The 22,388-nt window shown below is 29.8% G+C and overlaps 1 protein-coding gene across 4 annotated transcripts in view; it reads left to right on the top strand.

Moving 5' to 3' along the window:
* Nucleotides 1-2,683: 2,683 nt before the first annotated feature.
* LOC107455513 (uncharacterized) overlaps nucleotides 2,684-22,388 on the top strand; it is a 198,406-nt gene continuing 178,701 nt past the window's right edge. For all 4 annotated transcript variants that reach the window (XM_071183112.2, XM_071183115.2, XM_071183114.2 and 1 more), the window contains exon 1: nucleotides 2,684-2,900. The gene's annotated coding sequence lies outside the window, so the exon portion shown is untranslated. The remainder of the gene's footprint in view (nucleotides 2,901-22,388) is intronic.

Raw genomic sequence — 22,388 nt, 5'->3', positions numbered from 1 at the left:
CTCACCAGAATTACATATTATCATTAATATCTTATGAAATATGGCAGATTTGAGCTCAGAAATTATATAATTTATTTCTTTTATTGAAAACAAAATTATCCGTTTGAAAACATCGCCTATCAGAATAACGTGTAGTAAGCAGCTGCAAACTTTTTAACCGGAACTAGAGTAGGTGCCGAGCTCGAGATTGTTGACAGTATTGTAAAATAAATTAAATAAAAAACATAATATTTTAATATAATTCTTAAATGCTGACCATAATCGGAGTTCAATCCCCGGTCACTATATTTTACCGCTTTGTGGGTCCCCAGTTTGTCTATAATTATTTCCTTCGGTACATTAGTATAATATATTTTATTATAATATCTGGCCAAGCTTAAAAATCATAGGTTAAGTCTTAAAGGGAGATACTAGGCCATTTATGTATACATTATATGAGCAACAATTTCTCCAAGTTTACACTTGTTGTCTTAGGCCATAAAGGCAAGGGGTGTGACAGTTCTTGCTTTCCATTTGCGCCATTTATGGCCAAAAATTCAATTTCTGCCACACCTATAAGTCACGTCACACCCGCTTCCACGGCGGACCCATTCATACTTCCATTCCTTCATCCACAGATCGTAATTTTTGACCTGAACCAGACAACGATCAATTCAGTTATCCCCAGACGTGTAATTTTTTTATGGGAACATGGAGGACATTGTAACCAGATAGATTCAACGCTCACCAGTCAGCACTTACTACACGGAGAGTCCTCAGCCGGCTGGATTGGAACTCCCGTTTTCTTAAACGTGACTCCAGCAACATACCCACCAGAGTATCCCGAACCCATGTGAAAACTTGAAATCGCAATTAGAAATCTATGCATACATACTTACTGAAAAAGAGAGTGGTTTTGAAAACAGAAAATTAATAGTAAGTTCAAGTACCAAAAGAAATATAGTGGGTTCGAGTACTGATCAAAAGATATAGATTTCGAAAACTGATCGAATTATAGCAGGTTCGAATACCGATTGACAGACCGTCGGGCTACCAAAACAGGGGAGCAATCCCCTTTGCAAAGGATCAAAATTGTGATGTCATGTCTTCGGATCATCCTCAGGGATATTTCCCAGATCGTCGCCAATTGCCCATTGTGCAGCTCTAGTGCGACGTAAATAAAATACCTACCTACCTCAAAAAATTATTCTAGGTCTCTAGATCTAAATTGGCATTTCCAGAAAACGTGATGCCCGAATTTCTGTGTGAAACGAGTTTTAAATGAATCTCAAATTTCCAAAAACTATAAAAAAAAAATCACTAATGCTCATTAGCGCTTTATGAAAAATTCAGACTTCGCATGCTTCGAACTAAAATCTGATTTTTTAAAGATGCATATTTAATTTAATATAAATATATACTTAATTTAAGAAAAATGAGGACCATGATCTAAAGTTTTAAACATTTCAAATCTAGCTTCTTTTTCCATTCAATTTTTAGTTTTAAGTTTAAGAATTTAACTTCTTTTGAGTTATTACATAATTTGATAATTTTCAAGATATTAAAAACATTTTAAAGTTTTTCATCTTGTATGAAAAGAATTGAAGTTGCTCACTAGACGTTTGTTACGAAGTTATTTATGATGAAGGGAGACTATGGTCATTTTTTTTTCTTCTTCATTTATGGATGGTGTTTTCTACACTAGGGAGCGCTGCAAACTCGGGCTCGGGACTGCCTAAATTTCTGGGTTACTGTTTCAGTTGCATTTTAAAGCCATTTGGCATCATTGTGTTTTGAGATTTTTGCAAACAATGCATTTGATTACTTATTACTTATGTTTACAATGCTAAGAATACTTGTGTTTACAATACTAAAAGTGTTAACACTAACGTAAGATGGTGCACAGCTTGCAACACGAACAAACAGTAATAAAAAATGGAAGAAGGCCAAATCAAGACTGCCAAAAAAGCGAGTTGTTCAAAATCTAGCAACCATGTCACCTTTTCTAATAATAAATAACAAAATAACTAAAACAAATTTTCACTCCAAACTCCCCAGAATTACATAACAACATTAATATCTTATGAAATACGGCAGATTTGAGCTCAGAAATTATCTAGTTTATTTCTTTTATTGAAAACAAAATTATCCGTTTGAAAACATCGCCTATCAGAATAACATGCAGTAAGCAGCTGCAAACTTTTTAACCGGAACTAGAGTAGGTCCCATTGTGCTATCCGTTCTCTTTAACAAGGATTTTAATCCTTTCTCGTACAATCCACTCTTATATTGATCATAAAAATCTCTTATATGTTAGAGTAGAACTTTTCTTCTCGTGTAAGAAAATAATTGAAATTGAAATTTATGAAAAGACAAAATGTCATTCAAATTTCTTACCTAATAAACTTTGAAAAAAAAAGGACATATCTATGGTAAAAGGATTAAACTATTTTAAAAAAAAGAAATGATATTGTTTGGGAATGAACCCCCAACCTCTAGGTTTGTTTTACATTAATTTTCTGAAACGAAGTTTATTTTTATAAACGAAGAAAAATTGCGCGTAAATCTGAACTTCTCGACCTAACATTGATCGCCCTGACATCTATCAAAGCGTTGAGGAAAATTGGAAGAGCATCTTTACCGATTGTCCTGACATCTATCTAAGTAGTAGCAAAAATGAGAAGAGCAAATAGTTTCTCTACTCAATGTATTCATATTGTCTATGATTTTAATTTGCTTTATTTTTTATGAAATGGTTTCGAGATTAAAAAGTATATGGGCGACAGACATTTTTACGTGCTGTGATTTAAATTTTTATAGATAAACAGTAGTGACATAACAAATGTTGGTAATTTTGGTGCTCAGTGTTATTTCCTTCCTCGGTTGACTTTCCAGTCGCTTTGTAAGAACTAGATATTCCGGTAAGTCAATGAATCATATATTTATCGTCAGCTCCATTCTACAATATGCGATAATCTATCGCCTAAAGTTTAGTTTCTGTTTCTTAAAAAGAGATTTTTTATTTAATTAATGTAGGGATTAGAATTTTCGAGGTTGAAATAGTGATAACTGTTATAATTTTGATTATTGGCGTACGATGTGCCTAGTAATTTATTGATTTTGAGATGTGTGTGACCTTAAAATTATTTACCATGTGTTTGTTCTTTACTAATTGATTATTGTTCTTCGATTCTATTTTAAATTAAACTCTTTTTGTAATTGTGTTATAAAAATGTGGAATATTTTTATTTCCTATTTTTTAAAAAGAATTCTTCTTATTCTGGAGAGAAATTTCTCACTTTCTTAAGGAATTAACTGTAAACACAAGTTTGACAGGTGATAGCTAATTGCATTCATACGTATAAAAACAGCTTAGTTTTCGATCTTTTGGAAATATTCATTATTTCATAAAATATGCATTTGGTTTCTTCAGAAATTGTTTTCCTTATTTCGATCGTATTACAAATTATTGATTCTTATACAAATATTCTGGTTGTAAGTAAAGCAAGCTTAGTTAAGTAAATAAGTAAAGCAAGCTTAGTTAAGTAAATAAGTAAAGCTAAATTTTTTGTTTGCTTTATTGATGTAGCGAAATGAATTAAATCGTAAATTTTAAGAGTAAATCAATTCATTACAGTTGTAGAAACTTCAATGTTTTTATTTACTAATTGATTTTTGATTTTATTTACTCTCTACTTCACTTATTATTATTTCTATTTTTTGTTGACAATCAAATAAGTTTAGCTTTATTTTATAGTTGTTTAATTATTAATCTAAATATATGTCAAGCTTATCTTGTAGTTTTAATAATGATGCAGCAAAAATGTATAAAGTCTTTAATTTTAAGGAGGAAACATTTTATAACAATCAAAAAAGTAAATTTTTTTTATTTACTTAGTGATACCTACTTGATTTATATTTGCTGCTTTCCTTATTATTTTCTGAACATATGATAATAAATTTAATTATCTAAATGTGAACAGTCATATTACTAATTATATATTGATCATTATAAATGACTAATGTTTAAGAAACAACAATGTTAAATACTAGATATATGGGGTATATTTCTTTAATAGAGTAATTTATGTAGATTTTTATACCTTTTTGCTTTTCAAACTTTTTATTTCCATCTCATTAGAAATTTAGAGTGTCTTAGTACCGGTCTGAAATTTATTTTATTGCCGTTTTGTTAGATTTATTGCTGGTGTAACAAAAATAGGTGTAAAAATTTATATTAAAAATTATACTGTTATTTGGAGAACATTTCCTCTTTGGTACTCGTACCAAAATACTAGCCAAGCTATGGAGCCACCGGTAGAATATGAAAGAAAAAAAAGGACATCAGAGAATCTGACAAACTTGACGGAAGTAACTCGTAGCCATCCCCTGGCAAGATACTTCATATCTTTTAAAATTTCTTTGCATTCACAAAAAATCTTTTGGCTCCATGGGTGATTGTTGTTGGCACAAACAGGTACCAACATGAAAATGTTCCCATTTTGCAATTAAAAAAAAATTCCTACTGTTTTCTTTTTTACTTCTCGAGATTTGCTTCATATATTTAAGTTTTATTTTATTATTATTATTTATTTTTACTTTAAAGAGAGAGAAGGAATCGTAAGTTGCTCTAAATGCTATTTTTTTATTTTGTTTTTTTGTTTTATTTTGTGTTTATTTATAGTATTAATTTATGTATGCTTATATTATTATTTAAACTACATATTAAGTTTTATTAATGAAATAAGTTTTAATAATTGTATTTTGCCTCCTATTTATTAATGTTTTAACTGCACTATTTAAAATCGAATAGGAAAATATAACTAACTGAAAATTAAAATGAAGTGCTGATCTTAATGTATTTCACAATGAGTGTTCTTTATAATTACTTTTTGATCTTTATTTCATTAACTTTTTGATTCTTTCGTATTTATATATTGTCCTTAAATTGTCGAGCTACTTAACTTCATTTCTTAAACACTTATATCATCCTGGACTGTTTGGGACTTTCCAGAGTGGACATATAGGTACTATTCCCCTCTTCTGGTCCTCTATTTCCTTAGGGTGAATGGTCTGAGGGACCTTGTCAGACATTTGGAGGATAAGCCACAACAACAACAGTTTCTTAAACACTGTTTTTCTATTTAATAATGTGAATAAGAAATATTAGTTATCCGTGCTGCAAAGCATTACCAATCTTTTTATTGCCGTGGACCGGTCAACGTTTCATAATTTTATCATGGTGTGCTGAAGGGGAGAAGGACATTGATTGTTTATAATTTTTGATTTAATAATTTAAGTTTAATTGTATTTGAACATATCCGGACATGAATACAATTATTGTAAGTGTGATTTTTGTGCTGCTTTAGGTAACTTCTCTCTGCTCAGGTTAACTTCTCATCAATGGAAAACTGTACAAACCCGAGAAAAATAGACCATATTAAGTAAAATAGAAATAATTTAATGTTTCTTGAGTGGCCCGGGACAATTTGATCTGCGGACCGGGAGGGAGACTAATGCTGTAAAGCATCAGAGTCCTACAATAAAACTGAGTTTAATAAGTAATGTTACCTAATTAACTGAGTAAAGCACAAGGATATAAATCCACATGCACATCTGTGGGTAAAAACAAAACAGTAGATTGTTATAGTAAAAAATGTGGGGTAAAAAGTAAGAAAATGCTGTCATTTGTCCTAATGACCAGTCAGTACTCATAAGATATTACTTATTTGTACTCATTTTCACTGGACCATTTATGAATCCCTTTTTTTAGAAAAAAGTTAATGAAATGAATTAAAATGAAAACTTATAGTGCAGAGAATGTGCAATGTCATAATTATGATGAAATACATTATTTTGTGTCAACAAGAAACTAAAAATCATAAAACGAAAATAATATACTACCCTTTTAAAAAGGATTGCATGCTTTTTTGGTTTTGAGGACCATTGATTATTATTTTATGGTGGTTCGAGTGAAAATTTGATGGTCACCACAGTTAATTTCAAATCCTGGGAATGTTCTAATTACAAAATTACGGCCATGAAACAGAAATTTTTGTAAACGATTTAAGAAAAATGTCAACAGACTAAAGAAATAGGGTAGCAAAATCATTATTTATGAATATAAGTTTATCCTCAAAGGTCACAATTATGATCATCAAATTAAAATTATTTGCTTCAAAATAAGATTAACGACCACTAACTATGAACCCTGCATATTGATACCTGTTTACTTCACCTGCAATTGCCAAATGGCCACTGCCCCTATCTTGTATTTGTTAAAATATATGAATGTCTCCATATATTTGATGGCTTCTGTGAAAGTGGCTACGAATTGTAATCTTCAAGTCTGTTACCTTCTATGATATATAAATATATGTGTGTGTGTAATCCTCGTGTTTGTTGCTGCATAGTTGTTAAAACTTGGTGACCAATCTAAAAATCTTCCCAATTGTAACAAACTTAGTGGTCAATTTAAAAACTACCTAACAAAAACTACTATATTTTATTCATAATTTTTTTTTAAAGTTTCACTTTTACAAATGAACGGTGTGAAAATAATTTCGGCTTTAAAAAGGCTTTAAGTCGGGAGTTTTCCTGCAACAAAATTTCGTTTCTTTTACTATGTTCCATGCAACATAATGCTTAAAGTTCTTATAGTTTCACAGGCTTTATATTTTTTTCCCAAAATTATCTCAATCATCCTTTAAGCTATTTTAGCTTGAAAACTTCTGTAACCATACTGGTCAGTACACATCCTTGTTATCGGTAAGGAAAAAACCATTCCCAAAGCTAAGGTTTTCATATTGTATACTTCCTAATTTATACTCTCTCACAAAAGGTAAAGCAAATCAATGTTCCTTGAGAACGAGGTAGATCGGTTTTCCATATTGAGACTCTTTTCGTCTTTGGCGCTCTAAGGATTTGGCGAGTAATAACCTACTTACATTAGTGTGTGATTTTCAATAGATATACTTCTGCCCACTCCATTAATTTTCTGTACGTGAAAATAGGTGTTGACGAGAACTGATACCCATACATAGGGCAGAGGGGAAAGGGCAGCAAATTTAGGGCCTGTGTTTCCAGATTGCTCGAACATGGTTACTAAAATTAAGACATCTTCATTGTGTTAATTAAATTTTGATAAATTTTTTTTTTATTATGATTAATATTCTTCAACTCCTAATTTGCTCTTTCTTTTTCACTACTATCAGGCTTGTCTTTATGTTAGTTTCATCCACTTCAGAGGGAAAAAAAAGTGTGTGAACATTTCCACACTTCTTCTGCCACTTATTAAACAGTTCGAAAATTTTGTTGGTTATTTGAAATTGATTGTTGTGGAGAATCTACAATGGTAGTTTACATGACATGAAAATACCCTCAGATGGTTGAACTTCCTTTATAATAGGCAGTGGTCAGGACTGGTTTTTTCTCCCTTATTTCCAAGTGATCCTTGCTTTTGTGCCAGACTCAGTTTCTAGCATTGTTTCATTTTTTTTTACATTGTTAATTTAGGCCAGAATTTTAATGATGATTGCATTTTTGGACTCTTTTTGCCTTTTAAGATAATTTTTTAAAATTTAGTGGGTAATCTTTTGGATATTTTTTTTTTTTCATTTTAAGGAATTTTTTAAATTTTGTTTTTCTTTTTAATTTTAGGGCATTTTTGGAAATTTTTAGAAGTACTATCTCCTTTTTACCTTTTTTCTCAGAGTGGCTGAGTTATACTATTAAAAGCATAAGGCAGGGGGGAGGGAGCAATAACTTAAGTGCTTGTGTTTCCGAAGGGCTCAAACATGGTTAATAAAACTAAGGTATCTCCATTAATTAAATTTTGATTAGATAGATTTTTCATGAAAAAGAAGGAAAATTGGTAATTATTGAAAAGAAGATAATAAAACAAAAATAATTTTACTTTGTAAATTATGTAAAGGAAAATTTCAGCTGAAATATTGGTTTATTGTTGTCCAGTATAATGGAAGGAATGAAATTTTGAGCCAGCCAAACTTGCTGTAGCCTCAAAGTTTGATTTAACTATGTATTTTATCTACAGGATCTAGAAAGTAAGGTCATTTTTATTGATTTTTTTTCCTAGTCCCCAGAATCTAGACACTAGTTCTATCTGGGCACTAGTATTTGATGTTTGGTATTAGTCACTCCTGGTTCTTGTGCACAAGCTAAATAAGAGCAGTCTTGTTAATGGATTTAAAAATTCTCTGATTTTTAATTTTATGTTCAATACTTCTGTGGTAGAAACTGGAGTAAATCAAAGTTTGTAATACAGTACTAGAAAAAAGTAAAGAGGTGTCCACTTGTACTATTTTAAATACGTAACTTTTTTAAGATCCTCTATTTCAGTAAATGTTCAAAATTTTAAAATTTATAATCATGTTATCTAAGAGTTTGAGTATTCATTCTTATTGGTATTTGATAAGAAAATTCATTATGTGATTTGTAGTAGTGAATATGATTAGAATGTGACTTGTTAATTTAATTGATATTTCAATATTTTTTTAAAAATAATTATGTAATTAGGTTTTGCTCTACTCTTTAATGTAAAGAATTGAAAGTAGAGTTTATATTGGTTTAAAGTTTTATGTTAGCCTTAAACTTTAAACTAATTTTTACTTACCTTGCAATTTTTTAGTTTTTATTTAATTTTTAATTTGTATTAAAGCGCTTGAAAATGAATACTTAGATTTAAACTGGATTGCTGTTTTAAACTTTATAAGTAATGGTGTTAGAGGAAACAGGTTTCTTCTAACCGAAAGCGGCGTATTGTATGTTCTTTTTAACTACCACATCACTGATTCTAATAAAGAAATGATATATTTGTCATAGAACTGTATAAACATATCTAATTCTGCATAGCATAATATTTTAACTAATTTTGATAAAATTTTTGTCACCCTGTTTGGGTAGTTAACCAAACGATTTTTTTAAAGGAATTTTTTTTTAAATTCTATTAATTATATAAATACTTTTCCTTTAAATGTAATCAAATGAAAAAATAGCCCCTAATCTTTGCAATTTTAAATTTTAATTGCCAATGTGACTCGGTTTTGCTATAAATAAACATTAGTATGCAATTTTTAGATAAAATAAATTAATATCGCAAATTTAAATTTACGTCACAATGTCTCTCAGAATTGCTTACCTATGTAAAATAGACTAATATCAACTCCATGTACAGAAATGAGTTAAATAATGTAGTTGAATATTTATAGAACGGAATGATTTTATTTTCAGTTTATTTTTGGAATTTTTACTGATTCTATGCAGTATGTTTTTATTTATGATTCATTTACAAAGTACAATATTTGTAAAAAAGAACAATTAAAAAAAGTTCAAAATTTATATAAAATATTATCAATGAACTTTATGTATTTTATTTAATGCTGCATTATAAGCACTTAGTCATTCCTAAATACTTCTCTTTTGTATACATGCATGCAGCACTTTTGACATTTTCAAACCTTTTCTTCATTCAAATATTACCATTATTTTTTATTATATTTATTCAACCAATCATTAAACCATTCTTTTCCAATATTACTTCTCTCTGTATTAGAAAATCTTAACTGATATTAAATATTTATTCACTGCTGTTTTGACCGTTCATTTTGGCTTTAAATTTTGTAAAACTTAGAAACTTGAAGTTAGGTTGGTGTGTAGATAGTATAGGGAATACGATGGAATAAAAAAAATTTAATATTCAATTACAAGTTCCGGAATAAACTGTTAAACTTGTAAAAATGTATCGGGACTACATAATTGAAATTTGACTTGCTGGGATGGGCCATTTTTATTTATGAACTTAACGCGAATATTTTTCGAAATTCTAATTTGTCCGAAAGGTACTACAATTTTAAGTGCTTTTTCGCAATTTTTTTTCTCCCCTTTTTTGCTTCAAATAATATCTTAATCCATTGCTTGAAGTCAAAAGTTAAAAAAAAAAAAAAAAAAAAAAAAAAAAAAAAAAAAAAAAAAAAAAGTGAGAGATGTTGCTTGATATAAATTTTAATATTTATATCGAAATTTATAAAAATATAAAGGACTCAGTAGTTTCCAATACCAATTTGAACTATTATATAATATAAAGTTATCGTTTTATATTGTAAAATTATTTGTTATATATTGACTCTTATAGTGGCATATTTTTATAGTGCTTATTCTTATAGTTCTTATATTGATTCTTATAGTGCTGTAGTCCTAATTTTAATTTGTTAAAGTATTTACTGTTTATTATTTTTCAAATCTAGGTATCAGTTAATTTCGTTCCGAATAACACATTAATGTGGTTTTTCGAAACTTTTTTGACAAAGAGAAGAAAAAAAAAAGCAACAGTTTAAGTGCTTTACACTTGAATCAAAGCTATAATTTTAATCATTATATATCGTCTTTCCGTGAAGAATTATCTGGGCTTTAGAACAAACAAATAACTTAAATATTTTAAAAGTTACTAAACTTTTTTAAAAATCGTCAATTTGGCAACATTTCCCCCTTAGATGAAAATTATCAAAATCACTGCCTTATTCTCAGTTTTTGCAAATTTTTATGAGCCTAGATAATGCGGCATTGGTAACTAAGGCTTTTCTTCATATTGATGTTTTGCGCTATTCTCAGAAAAAGCATAGAGAGTGCTGGCTATAGATAGCAGCAGTTATGAAAATAGCATATTTTCAAAAAAGCATCTTTTTCAAAGACGACGATGCCTTTGAAAAATAGCCTTAACAAAGTGTATTTTCACAGAATCATAATAATATTAGAAGTATAATATTTTTTGTAGTATCAGTTTTTTTCTCCAACCCTGGTTAACACTAGATATGAATACTTACATATTTATAAAAAAGCATTTTTATTAAATAGTTTTAAGTATAATTGCTGAATCCTTTAAATATTTATGTAAATAAAATATAAGAACAAAAAGATAAACAAAAATGTATAGCTCTTCTAGCTTAACATTATTCAGATAATTTTCCGTTTCAATAATAATTAACGTTTTCCACTTGGTTTAATAATTTAATTTCAATTAAGCAAACAGTGAAATATTTATTTGCAATTTAATGAAGAATTTTTCTGAGACAATGAAGTTGATTGTGTCCTTAAATTTTAATATTGCATTTCAAAACGTTTTCTTCTTTTTTGAAGAGTAAAGTTTCAGGAAACACTAAGTGGGGGGATGCTGATTTGACAGAACATATAATGACGTAAAAGCACCGTAATGAGACTTTGTCAAACAATTTTATCTGAAAGAAACTGATGAGTGCTAAAAAAATATTCTTTCCAAAAATAGAAAAGTCTACCAAATTGTTAACTAATGAGTTTGTTTGCATGTAATGTTCGAATAACAACTGTTTCGACAACAAAACTTTAAGTATGAGCTTAGAGTGCTAAGTAGTTGGGAAGTTATATGCTTTGTAACATTTTTAATTTAAAATAAGTAAAAAGGGAAGTTGAAAACGTCATTAAAATTTTTTGTGGGTGTATGGAATCAAGGAATATGTCATGTTTTTTTTAATGCTTACTGTTTTTTGTTAGTGGAATTGACATAGAAGAGGGTTGTGTGTTAGTTTTTGACGGTTTTAACAAAAATCTTGTGTTAAAATTTAAAAAAAAAATCGTATTTATGGACTCAAACTATAAATTCTACTTTAAATTAATTATTGTTTACCGTATTAAACATAAATATGTTTTATTGTTTACCGTGTATTTACAAAATAGTATTTAGCATATATTCATATAATATATTTGTATTTGTTTACTTATTAATTTAATGTTTTAAATACACGGTAAGAAAATATTACACATATTATGATTTCTTGACTATCAGCATAAGTTTTTGACGATTTACCTGTCGTAAATGTTTTTTTCTTCAAAAGCTCAACTCTGATGTAAAAAAAAAAAAAAAAAAAAAAAAAAAAAAAAAAAAAAAAAATGAAATGCTTGTTTAATTAGAAATAAACGCAATGTAACGCAGCCCAAATCCTTTGTTTCGTTTAATTTCAACTAATAATTCATTTAGGAGTATTTTATAAAATTTACGGCTGATTAAAAAGTTTTAAATTCATATTAGTTATTTTAGATATAATCATATATTATATTAGTATATGAGTTATTTAATGATGCATTTCTCCCCAGTCTTTCTGCAATAACGCGGAAAGAAAATCCACCTTCTCACAGCCTTATCACACGACCACGTTCAAAGTCAGTTAGCTATTCATAATGGCTTCTTCGTCTTCTTAGAAGCATTCTTGACTAACAACAACTTATTATGCAAAATTTAACGAAAAATAATCGTTACGAACTGTAGAACACCTATTTTAAAGTAACTCTGATTTGCATGTTCACGGTGGCGTCACTAGCACCTAACTTTTGCGCGAAACAAGCGCGAAATTTGAATAGACATTAGGTTTTAGTTGTATTAAAAAGCCTACCAAATTAGTTCATCTAGCTAAAGGAGGCTTTGAACCTCTACTACTCCTAGGCAATCCAGAATTCTAATGGATTTTTGTTATTCTCGGACTCTCGCTCTGCCCTCCAGACCATTTTAAGAGGAGATTCCCAACTCACCCAAGATATCATCCTGCTCTTAAACGAAATAACCATGACCCAAAGAACTTGTATCTTTCAATGGATACCAGCACACGTCGATATCAATGGTAATGAGAAAGCTGATATCCTGGCCAAGGAGGCCCGAGATAACTCCAACTTTCCAACAGCCTGACCCTAACTGATGCTGATGCGATAGCCAGCCGCGGACTACTTTCTAACACCTCTCTGAAGCACTCCATCCCTGCCCTAAACTGTGATCGAGCCATTTCCTCAACCATAGCTAGATTGAGGACCAAACACTTCAAGGGAATGAAAATATCTCCCTATTAGGACTGGGCGATGTAAGAAATGTTATATCGTGATGCATCGTCAGTTTTGCATCGCGATATATTATTTTTGGAATTCATTTACTTGTAAGGCGCAGAAAGTCGGATTTCTATCAAAACTTCATACTCAGATTGATTTAAATCAATTTATGAATTTGATGTATATGTTTTGCTTAAGAAAGATATTAATGTTATATTTTCTAAAAATGATCGCGCAAATAACGAAAGATTTCTTAGTTTAAAAATAAATAATAAAAAAATAGATAAAATTGAAATTTATCAATATATTTACCTAACAATATAGAAAGAAAATTTAAAAAATAAGTTCGTTAAAAATTATTTGTGTGCTTAAAACAAAGTGCTAAATAAATTAGACAAAAAAAAAAAAAAAAAAAACACTTTTAAAACAACACTATTTTTTATCATTATTATTTCCCATAAATAATAAAGTTAACTTGAATAATTACCGAATTCTGAACGAAAAAACAAAGTAAGGTTTAATTTCTTAAAAATAAAAACAAAAGAATTATGATATTCGATAATATATTCAACTGACAATATTGAAAGAAAATTAAAAAACACGATTATACTCTTTAATAAAACGAAGTGCTAAATGATTTTAAAAAAAAGAAGTCGCAATCGCAAACATTACTAATTTTTTTGAATAAACAAAGTTGATTGACTTATGTCTAAATCCAAAAGAGGAAGAATAAGTTTTGTTATAATTTTATTTATAAAAATAAAAATGACTAAAGATTTATAAATTTAAACTCAGTAATAAAAACCCATTAAATTATTATTTTTAAAATTAAGTAAAAAATAGCCTAAAAAATTTAATTACTTTTTAATTTAATTCTTTATGGGCACCTTAAATTAGATTTCCGTTTGTAATAAATTCAATAATGTAAAATAATACTTAAACATATAATATCAAAATTAATTTTCACATTTAAAAATAAAAAAAGTTTTGTTTAAAAAAAAATTTACCTAATTAATTAAACACTTCTTTATATATTCTTTTCAATAATAGATTACGTTCAGAACAAGGTAACGATCACAAAGTCAGTCCCACTGAAAATAATCTACAAGAAACGATATCAAGTCGCGACAAGGAAGAAAAAAAATTAAGAGGTGCGGAAACGAACATGCGAGATCACGATATATGTTCTCAAAACTGATTCTGATTCCACCGCTCATCAATCAAGGCCGTTTCAGTATAACGATACGTACATCGTCTTCCCTAGCGCGAGTTGGCATTGGAACGTAAGAGATCCTTTCGTGTCTTGTATCGCTATATCGTATATCGCTATATCGTATATCGTTCGTCATCTTTACTCGACGGCTTAAATCAGATTTCTGATGCATCGCCTGGAACGAAAGTCGCTGTATCGGCCTGCCGATACAGGCGTTAAATCGATATATCGATTTATAGCCCATTCCTACTCCCTATGGTCATCGAAGCTACAGAAGCTGTCCTCACTGCATCGACACCGAACTCTCTCCCGACCATGTTGAGCTAGATTGCTAATTGAACTAGATTGCCCAGCCATACTGGCGAAGCTCTTCAGGATCCATCTGGATCTCCCGCAGCAACTCCTCTATTTAGAGATTATTGATGTGGCCAAAGCTGTTATAGATACTTTTGGACAAATTTAATTTTCCTTGCACTACTGGACAAGACAACAACAACAACAGCACAACTCCTTGGTGATGGGATTTTTTTCCCGTTAGGTAAATGTACTTTTTCTGAATGAACGTGTCTTTTATCTGACGTATTTGGATTTTCGACCATTGGCGGGTGGATCTGGAAAATATGATTTCATTAGTCAAGTCTAAAATGCTGCTAACTAAAATTTACAAGGCTTTATTATTTCTTTGTTTAAATACTAAAAAAGATTAACAAATAATTTGTTCAGGACTGAAATAAAAATGGTTCGTTCTTCTACCATTCCTCTTCCCATAACAAACAGATTGCCTTACTGCCGAGCTGGAGACCAACTTAAAGAAACGCCAATTTAAAGATAAAGAAATGTTTATTCAAGAATTGTAATGAAATAATTATTTCATGTAAATAAAGAAAATATTTAGTAAGTAAACATTGAAAAACTATGTTTTAAATAACATATCAAGGCATAAAACTATCAATAAATAAAACAAAATTTCATTAGGGAACGATCAATTTTATGTGGTTTTCTTTTTCTGATCCGCCTCAGTTCCTTTTCTAAATAAAAATGATGAGATATGTGTAAAACAAAAATTTTTCATTCCTAATCCCCAGGAACAAAATATCTATATTTTTTTAACAATTGATTCAATTTTCAGAGAGAAATAAACAATACGAAGAAAAAAATGGAATTTTTGTCTTCATCTACCACCCTATAACGTTCAAGTGAGGAAGAGATTGATAATAACGCTGTAACATAGAGAGAGAAATGGGACGCAATAGCGTGCAAAGAAATGGGAAACCAGCACGCCTCCGAAAATGAGTAAATATCTCTATCTCTAGAATTGTAAGAAAGATCCCTGTAAACCGAGTAGAAACGAGAGTTATATTAAAGACTATCTTGCAACAACTGTTTTCTTTTCATGTTCTCTTAAAGGGCAAAGTGCAATGAGAGTGTACCAATTACTCGTATTTTTTTAAGGGCGTTATTCGGAGGCTTCTATCTATAAAAATGATGTTTTTGTGCAAATAATATATTTTCATAACTGCTGTGAGTTTGCAACAGTTACTTATAACTGTTAGGTCAAGTTTAGGCTATCTTTAGCCAGCACCTTTTATGTTTGAAAATGGCGCAAAACGTCAACATGGAGAAAAACCACAGTTTGAGAAAATGAAAAGCGTTTGTGGTTTAATTTTTTAATTTTTAAAAACTTACTCCTAATGATTTATTATCCGGGTTAAAAAGGTTGCAAAAAATGAGAATATGTCATTGATTTTGATAATTTTCATCTAGATATTCCAGAATCTAGGTGGAAAAATATCGCCAAATTGGCAATTTCTTAGAATTTTTTTTAAATCATTTAGTTATTTGAGCGTTCTAAAGCCCAGCTCTTCATTGCCTGAAATGAAATAGTTTTAATTAACCGCTTAAACTGGGAATGCCTGATCCAGGACATCACCGTACTATTATATTAGTTATATCTGTTGTTGTTACTCATGCCACTTGCAAATACCCGCAAGCCCGCTTGAAATCGGGCGAATTTTTTAAGGCAGAGGGTGCGCTTCTTTGTTTTTTCAGTGGCGCCAACTATGGCCAAGAAAACGACTTCAGTCACATACCGTTTTACTGGGAGGACTCAATCATACTTCATTCATACATCCACAGATCGTAATTTTGACCTGAACCAGAGAACGATCTATCTCCAATTTAGTACCACTCGGAGGTATTGATTTGTTATGGGAATTTGGAGGACTGTGTGACTCAGATAGATTTAACGTGTCCAATCACCATTTAATGTAATGGGATTCTTCGGCCGAGGGTTTCGTATTCACGAGCATGAGCCCAACGTTCTACCAATCAGTTCATCCCGGCCAGTTATATCTACGCTGCAATGGTCTAATATGAGTTGGAGGGCATCAAGAGTAATTTGTTCTTGAGGTATCCGATATTTCAATTTTTTTTTTCTCTTGCTGTTTTAAAACATTTAAGGGGTGAAGTTTTCAATCTGTAGGTGTTTTGTTTTCCAAGTTGTGGTTGCAATTTTTTTTTTCTACCTGTAAATGGTCAGTCTGAATTCGTCACGAAAAATAGTGTGTTTATTCATCGAAAGTTTCCGAGTAAAATTTCATGATCAGTAATTTAATTAAAAAACTTTGGAGTGATAAATAAATTATGAAAGATAATATTCACTTTCTACTAACTGCATTCCAGTAATTTAAATTGAATTAATATTATTATTTAAAGCTCCTTTATTTAAAGAATTTAAGAATTCGGATTAACAATATTATTAGAAACAGAAACGACGCTGAAAATGTACAATAAAAAGAAATTGCTGAATAAAACAAAAATATTTATAAATTAATTTAATAAAATGTAATGCTTTTCAAGAAGTATTAATCTGAAAATTCCTTTAAAAGAATAAAATTTTAAAACTTAATGAAATTAAATACAGCCACAGAAATAGTTGAAATAATTTAAAGCCCAACAATCGTTTTAATAGAAATTCTTATAAATTAAATTCTATAAAGAACATAACTTTTCTCAACGCAATGCATTTTTTTTAACGTTTTATCTCTTAATTGTATAAAGAGTTTGAGCGAAATTAAAATCCCCTCCAGAAAAAGTAGCTAGCAATAGAAAAATGGAAATCTAGTAACTCAAAAAATGCAAATTAATTTATGAAAGCGGACCGATGCAGGGAAAAATAACACATCGTTAAATTTTATGACAATCATAAATGAGCTTTACAAAAATCCTTTAAATTTTTTTCCTTTCAAATAGTAACACTTGAAACAAAAGTCGAGGCAACAAGAAACAGAGTAAAGCAACAGCTACTATCTAGAACGGTATTAAAAGAAAAATATTTAATGGCGTTTGTTGAAATTGCAACGCATTAAATAAGAATAAAATGCAATTTTAGTTCTATCATTTGTTTATTCAGTTTCTTTTTCGGCTAAGGTTCTTAGAAAATTATTTATTTATTAACAAAAAAAAGTGGATTGAGAAAGAGGGTCAGACTTGGCTTTAGAGGTAATTGAAATATTGTACAGAAATTGAATAGCAAAACAATAAAGTGTATTTTTTTTTATTCAAATACAAAGATCCCAAAATTAATGCAGGAGGTAATTTTTATGGAAAGCGCAGGTTTTTAATTAATTTTTTTTATTATTCTTAAAGTATGCAGTGCATGCTTATCTATATTCGGTAAAAAGGTATCGGCAAGTTTGCTGATCCATATGAAGGGCCCATGCCAAGGATTTCAAATTATTAGCCAGATATCAAAAGTATTCTCTAATTTTCTAAAGTCTTCGCCAAAGGCAAATCTAAAAATTTTTTTTTTATATATTTTATTTTCCAGTGGGAAAAATTATTCAATACTTTTCGCCGAAACAATTTTATTTGCTAAATTTACGATTTTATCGCATCTGGCTAGGTGGCGAATGCTTAGCGCGGGCCCTGCATATGTACTCTTTGTTCGGAATTTTCATTGACCATTTTGCATAATATGCTTTAATTTTGCTGATTCTGTCTTCAATTTTCTATTTCAAAGCGTGTGTGATCATGCGCTTTTTAGCATAAACTCTAGATTTTTATTTAAAATTAAGAAATAAGGACTTATGATGCTTAATTGTATAATCTGGGCGGGCAAATGTGATCACAAAAACTGGAAATTATAAGACCATTAACTCAATTCAATGTCCAATAATAAAAATGCTTTGTTCTTCCTCTCATTCTTAATAACCCTGAACTATCAGTAGTCCCGATGTTTTTTTCTTACCTTTGGCAACATATTTTTTTGCACAAACGGCGTGAAGTTCGAATTTTATTTGCGTGTGCTTTGGGACACTAGTTACAAATAGCTTTTAAAAAACTAAAACTAAAATTGTTACAGCATTAAAAAATAAATTATAGTACGTTATATAAATACTAATACATTATATAAATGTAGCATTCATTTTTACGAAACTTAACTTTTTACAATAAATCATTGAAATAAATAATTGAAATAAATAATTAATAAAAATAAAACAAAAAATTCAGGTATTATGGTAAACTGAGGGATTTAGTACTATCTAACTTAAAATATAATTACTAAAAAAATAATAATAATCAGAGCTTATATAGCGCTAACAAAATGATGGACATTTAGCGAATTTTATATAATTTTTTGGAATGCAATATTAATATATGAAACTTTATCTAATGGAAATTTTGACGTCATATTTTCTGAAAATAGCCTTACACATTTAAAAATATTTAAAAAAAATCTAATTAAATCTAAAACACGGAAAAACGAAGTCATATCATAAAAAAATGTTTACTGAGTAAGCAGTTTTCTCGTATAGTTCATAACTCTTTTTAGTCAATAATTATATCAAAATAATTATGACATGTAAATAAATAAAAGAAAAAAACATTTCATGAGTAGACAGTTCTTCATTTTCGCAGATAAATCTGATTTTTTTTTAAGTCAATAATTGTGCAAAAATTACTTTTACGTGCAAACAAATAAAAATGCTTATTGGGTTGGCAGTTTTTTCGTTAAAAAATATTTAGCGAATGAAGTTTTGTTGCATTTTCTCAGACAACTCTGAATATATTTAAGTGAGTAATTCTACTAAAATAAATATTACATGCAAATAATAATTATGAAGAGAGTAGACGCTTTTATTAAGTTTTCCAAGGACGGGTGAATTTTTTTGAAGTTAGAATTACAGGAAGTTCTTAACTGTGAGATTTAATTAGTTCCCAATCTGAAGGAAACGATTTATTCGCTTAATAAGCTGCTTATCTTAAATGAGAACTGTTTTTTGATGGTCAGTAGCGGTTGTGAGCAGCGCCAAAAGTTATCGATTCTAACTAAGCATGCATTTTGAGTCAATTCAGGGTGTGGTCTGGTCATACACACTCAGCGTTAAGTTACTGAACAGTCTGCGACTTTCTTTTTTGTCTTTTTCATAACTTCTCAGTTGTATAAAACGTTATTCGAGGAAAGAAATAACATTCGTATGTTCTGATTACGAATTTTTTTTCTCAATTTTTTTTGTGTTGGTATCTGTTTCCTTTAATTAATTGGTTTCAGCGATTGTGAAAGGAACAATTGTGGATAGAAAAGGAAATTTAATTCCAAGCTTCCAGGCAAATAAAACTTTTTCCCTTTAGCGTTAGTGCGAGATGGATACCAAACGCTGTTAATTTTTGTTATTTAATTCAAGTTATTTTTTAGAAAATAAAATGAATAAATGAGAACATCTTTTAAGTACTGTTCCAAATTTTTTGATTAAGTTTTTAAATTTGTTTCTTGCTATTAATGTCTTATTTCTTGCTGCTAAATATCCTTATGCTAACTATAAATTTTATTTTGTATGTTAAGAGTCGCCTAAAAGGGATAATTAAGTAACTTTATTTTGAAATAACTGTTTAAAGAATTATAAAGTTAATCGCGAGTTACAGGGACGTAAGTCTATATAGTTATCACTATTAGTCTATATAGACGTAAGTTTATATAGTTATCGCTATAGTATCACTATTTAGCTTTATAAGGTCAATCGTCATATAGCTCTCGAATCTTTAGTATGAGCACCTGCTTTATATTACGATTTAATTAGAAGAAAAAATTATATTGGTAGTGCAGGTTTGAAAATCGTTAAAGAAAATAAATTTATGAACTTTAAAAAAAAAAAAATACTAGGTTATTAAATTATCTTTAAAAAATCACCAATTTTTTAAAAATTGTTTCGACTGAGTAACAACATGCTTAGAACACAACCCTTAACTGAATTGGCTCACTTTTTTTAAAATTGTTTTTAAAGCTTTTATTAATTAAAAATGTCCCAGAAGTGTTACATAAGAAACTTGCATAAAAAATGCGCAAAAAAATTTGAAAATTAGCAGATAGAATAGTAAAAACCCCCTTCATTGATTTGGTGCTAAATTTAGTCTATAACACTGTTTTATTTCCTTATCTTGAGTCTGCATTGTCTTTTACATTTTGCGCCGTGTAGCCCATTCCGGTTTTTAAGCCATTAAAATCTACTTTCAATGAAGTGATTAATCACTGGACATAAAAGTATTTGAATCGCGCAGGTGCAAGCCATAATCGTCTAATGTTTAAGGCACTTAGCTGTCATTGTGTACAACTGTTTTGTTTTTACGTCCATTTTAGCTCATAACATCGTTTTATTATTTTTATCCAATGTTTACGTGCGTATCCAATGTTTATTACATTTGGTATAGCTTAGACGAGCCCATTACGGCTGCTGGGTCAGCCTTTAAAAAATTAATTTCATTTGGTGCCTAAAATATTAAACTTATTTTAACTATAATTTGGTTGTCTGGATTGCAATTGAAGAAGTGTAGTTTATAACTAAAACGAGGCGAAATGGCCGGTTGTTGCTGCACTGAGCTTTTATTGTGTATGACTGAAATTCTATTCCCGGTGGCTGCTTGAATCTTACCCAGCTTCATTTTGATAATGACTAGCCTGTCTGGGAAATAAAGGCGGCTGTTGCGCATTCCTGACCACATTTTTACAATCATACCCACCAGACCTCGGCCAATGGTAATTCGAGACCAATACCGTTGATCTCGAAATAGTCAACGCGTGATGTGGGGGGGGGGCTTCTTGACTATTTTGTTTTAAATGTAAACATTAACCTCAATCTGCATACCCATGGAGGTTAAACCGGTTATGTTATAGTACGAGTTTTGCTTGTTCGTTGTGTGACGCAAAATTTCTCCAAATTTGAAAAGCTGCTTCTTTTGATTAAGATTACGGCAAAATATATACGTTTTGGCTGTTACAGTTAACCTTTCTACGGACATAGGTTTTGTTTAGCCTGTGATCCCTTGGTTAACATCAGGTTTTGTGGAAGTGCTTTACTTTTTATGAAACTGAAACGTTATCAAGATGGTAATAGCCTAAAATAATTTGATGGGTGAGAGGTTTGATAAAATAGAGCTAAAGCGGTAACAAATAAAGACAAGCCCTTCTGAATAATCTAATACAGCTGTTCCCAAATGGTGTTCCGTGGAACCCCTGGGTTCCGTGGAAAAGTTAAAGGGGATCCGATAGTTAGGAATTTTTTAAACAATCTTTTTAAAATTTCTTTTTTAACATTTTTGAAACCTGTAATTACATTTAGATCCAATCAATAATCCAATACCTTGTATTTCGGTTACCTTTAAAAATTATTTAAAGTAAAGTGCCTATTAAAAAGAAATGGCAAGTTTTTTTATTTTATTTTAAAATATAATTTTTCCAATAACATTAATTATGAAAAAGACAAGTTTTAAAAAAATTGCAGTAGTATTTCGCCATTGCGCTTTACAAATAAAAATTTTAAAAAAACTTACTAATTTCGTTAACAAAGAAATGTGCTTCCCTAATAGCCATTCTCAACGATTTTGCTGTTATTTTTAGTTTTTATTTAAGCGAAAACCTTTGATTTGGCGTATTTCTATCATTTTCAGCTTATGTATAGACACCAAAAACAAATTCATAACTAGATTAGATTCTTCCACAGGACTGTTAATTCAATTGTTGGACATAAGACTTAATTTAAGATTAACAATGATAAAACAATCAAATATCTCCATTTCTCTTATTGAGTATTTTCCAAATAAATTAGCATTTTATTGGTTAATACGCTCGCAATTTTCTTTATATACTTTGTGTATAAAGTCGGGGTTCCACTGAAAGATTGATGGCCATTTAGGGTTCCATAGCCGGAAAAAAAATTGGGAACCGCTGATCTAATAATCAATTTTATAGTGTTAGGGTTGTCTTTTACGAACCAATATTTTAAAAACTGATTAAATCGTGATCACGCATGCCAATCTCGAAACAGCCTTATTTGAATTA

The sequence above is a fragment of the Parasteatoda tepidariorum genome, chromosome 7 (genome assembly GCF_982258835.1).
Source record: "Parasteatoda tepidariorum strain Cologne lab strain chromosome 7, Ptep-v5.0, whole genome shotgun sequence".
Taxonomy (NCBI): Eukaryota; Metazoa; Arthropoda; class Arachnida; order Araneae; family Theridiidae; genus Parasteatoda; species Parasteatoda tepidariorum.
This window is presented reverse-complemented; position numbering and strand designations above follow the sequence as displayed.